The sequence below is a fragment of the Brachionichthys hirsutus genome, chromosome 9, assembly GCF_040956055.1.
Source record: "Brachionichthys hirsutus isolate HB-005 chromosome 9, CSIRO-AGI_Bhir_v1, whole genome shotgun sequence".
NCBI classification, from domain to species: domain Eukaryota; kingdom Metazoa; phylum Chordata; class Actinopteri; order Lophiiformes; family Brachionichthyidae; genus Brachionichthys; species Brachionichthys hirsutus.
This window is the reverse complement of record NC_090905.1, coordinates 15076601-15080161: the sequence shown is the minus strand read 5'-3', so window position 1 is coordinate 15080161 and position 3561 is coordinate 15076601.

The window sequence follows — 3561 nt, the reverse complement described above, 5'->3', positions numbered from 1 at the left end:
CCGATACATCAGCCGTAATCATCACAGAGGAGGAGGGGCTTCCACATGTGAGGCGTTCAGCCAGGTGCCTTTTCTATCTATAACAGGCAGAAACCTGGAGCAGAGCCTCCACTGACCACGACGATACTTTCTCTGCTGCCCCCAAGTGGTCAATAAGTGAACTTTAACAAACTGAGTCCGGTTCAGTTCCTCACTGCCTCAGGATCTGGATACTGATCCGGATCAGCTGTTCACAGCAACTTCAAGACGGCGTGTCTGTCTCCGGCTCTGAGGTCGTGTCAGCGCGACCTCGCCGGGGCTCCGCCTCCTCCGTCGTCGGTGGTTACCGGCATAGAAGCACTTTTCTGCTGATTGGTTTAGCCGGAGTCTCTTAATATCATATTGATGATAATTTCCCTGTAATGCACCATTTGCACTAATCGTGATGCAGGAAGTGACTAATGACATGTGACCGCCGCCGCCGCCGCCGCCGCCCACTCCTCAACGCTTCGTCTCCTGATTGTCCCAAAGAGACGAAACGTGACGAGACCACCATAAGCCACCTGAGGGCCGTCCCAGAATGCATCGTGAGCAGGGGCAGCAAAAATGAAAGCTACCGTTTAGGTTAAAGACGCCATTAAACGTTATATGAATACAAAAATAACCATGAAATAATGTGAAAGAAGGTTGCATAATTTAAACTCTCTCTTCATGCCGGGTTTTATTTGTGCACCCCGATCCAACGATCTGTAGATTTCTCTCCTCTTTCGGTGTGATTTGGGTGTGAAATCGATGTTGGGGGGGCCATCTCCAGCCCCGTAGCAGAATCATGATAATAATCAGAGAGGGGTAATACCGTTGGTCATAGCCGGGCTCCAGAAATAAATACACATTTATGTCTTTCAGCGAGGAGAAGCGAAGATGGTGTTTTCTAGCCCTGGATTGTTTCTCCTGCTCCTCTGCTGCTGGGGGGGGGGGGGGGGGGGGTCACTTGATTCTGAGGTCTTCTCTTTGTTCCTGGCTGTAATTTAGGAAGAAAGCGGCACCAAAGTCTCATCAATCCAGAAACGTCCTGATGTCAGTCGGTCAGCGTGACGAAGGCCTGGCGCCTCCTCTTCTTCACGCCGTCTCACGCCGTCTCACGCCAGGATCAGCTAATTGGGGGTTAATTTTCCTCGGTGAAGACACGATGAGCCAATCAGCATTGGATCCGTGTTTACGGAGTCGTTTTACATTTGTTCTTCTTCTGCTTCTGTTCAGTTCAGACGAAGTTTCAAAGAGGCGACGACGACCCACCAGTCGCCAAACCTCAACTGGCCCCACTGTGCCCGCCTCCCGATGACCGCCAGGTCTTTGTCCCTCATTTTAACTTCATTAAAGTCTCTGGATGGACTCGTTTAGACGCCGACGTCCACGCCATGCCGGGGTGGATCAATAATGCTCATAGATCAGGTCAGTTGCTCTCTGGATGGGATTTGCATATATAGAGGCGGGTTTACCCATGCGCTCTCCGGACGTCCATCAGGGGAGGAGGAGGTGACAGGTAACATGAGACGTCCAATCACCTGGCTCATCGTCTAATGAGGTCAGGCTGGCGGTCGAAGCCAATCACAGGGGACGGTGTCCAGACTTAGGTTTTACATTTTGATTGGGCTTCGTTAAACTCTCTTTTCCCATGTTTCTCCACTATTCTGTCTCTTTTGGGTCTTTATTGACCCAAAACAAACGGTCCAGTCGGTCCTCGGTAGTTCGGTGGGTCTGTCCTCGCGTCTGGAACAAGTCACAGTACTGAGACGCTAATGACAAGAGAGCCGCCTGATCTGGTCCCCCCGGCCCCCCCGGTCATGGACTCTTCCCACCGCTCTGGTTATTGTTAATCTCATCATATGTCCCCCCGGTCCCCCCGGTCCCCCCGGTCATGGACTCTTCCCACTGCTCTGGTTATTGTTAATCTCATCATATGTCCCCCCGGTCCCCCTGTCCCCCCTGGTCCCCCCGGTCCCCCCGGTCATGGACTCTTCCCACTGCTCTGGTTATTGATAATCTCATCATATGTCCCCCCGGTCCCCCTGTCCCCCCTGGTCCCCCCGGTCCCCCCGGTCATGGACTCTTCCCACCGCTCTGGTTATTGTTAATCTCATCATATGTCCCCCCGGTCCCCCCGGTCCCCCTGGTCCCCCCGGTCCCCCCGGTCATGGACTCTTCCCACTGCTCTGGTTATTGATAATCTCATCATATGTCCCCCCGGTCCCCCTGGTCCCCCCGGTCCCCCCGGTCATGGACTCTTCCCACCGCTCTGGTTATTGTTAATCTCATCATATGTCCCCCCCGGTCCCCCCGGTCCCCCTGGTCCCCCCGGTCCCCCCGGTCATGGACTCTTCCCACTGCTCTGGTTATTGATAATCTCATCATATGTCCCCCTGGTCCCCCTGGTCCCCCGGTCCCCCCGGTCATGGACTATTCCCACCGCTCTGGTTATTGATAATCTCATCATATGTCCCCCTGGTCCCCCTGGTCCCCCCGGTCCCCCCGGTCATGGACTCTTCCCACTGCTCTGGTTATTGATAATCTCATCATATGTCCCCCCGGTCCCCCTGTCCCCCTGGTCCCCCCGGTCCCCCCGGTCATGGACTATTCCCACCGCTCTGGTTATTGATAATCTCATCATATGTCCCCCTGGTCCCCCTGGTCCCCCCGGTCCCCCCGGTCATGGACTCTTCCCACTGCTCTGGTTATTGATAATCTCATCATATGTCCCCCGGTCCCCCCGGTCATGGACTCTTCCCACTGCTCTGGTTATTGATAATCTCATCATATGTCCCCCCGGTCCCCCCGGTCATGGACTCTTCCCACCGCTCTGGTTATTGTTAATCTCATCATATGTCCCCCCGGTCCCCCCGGTCATGGACTCTTCCCACTGCTCTGGTTATTGATAATCTCATCATATGTCCCCCTGTCCCCCCTGGTCCCCCCGGTCCCCCCGGTGTCATGGACTCTTCCCACTGCTCTGGTTATTGATAATCTCATCATATGTCCCCCTGGTCCCCCTGGTCCCCCTGGTCCCCCCGGTCCCCCCGGTCATGGACTCTTCCCACTGCTCTGGTTATTGTTAATCTCATCATATGTCCCCCCGGTCCCCCTGGTCCCCCCGGTCCCCCCGGTCATGGACTATTCCCACCGCTCTGGTTATTGATAATCTCATCATATGTCTCGTTCCGCTAGATAAAAGCCCCGCCTCCATCAGTGCTCCCCATTTTCACTCAAATCAAATAGTTAGCGAACACAAGCTGCCCGCGCCGCTGCAGTAATGCAGTTTGTCATAATTAAGTGTCGAGGCTAATTAATTAAATGCTCAGAGGGCTAATCAGTGCGTTCTGCAGCTGCCCCGCTGCATGATGGGAAAGGAGACGGGACGAATGGGGCAGATATCACTCCTGACGGCTCGGCCTGAACGGGAATGACAAAGTTAATTGTGGAGACGTCTTCCTGTCCATGTCCTCAAGGATCAGGACAACACACACACACACACACACACACACACACACACAGCTCATTTCCAATCCCACCATCACTTTCCAGTTT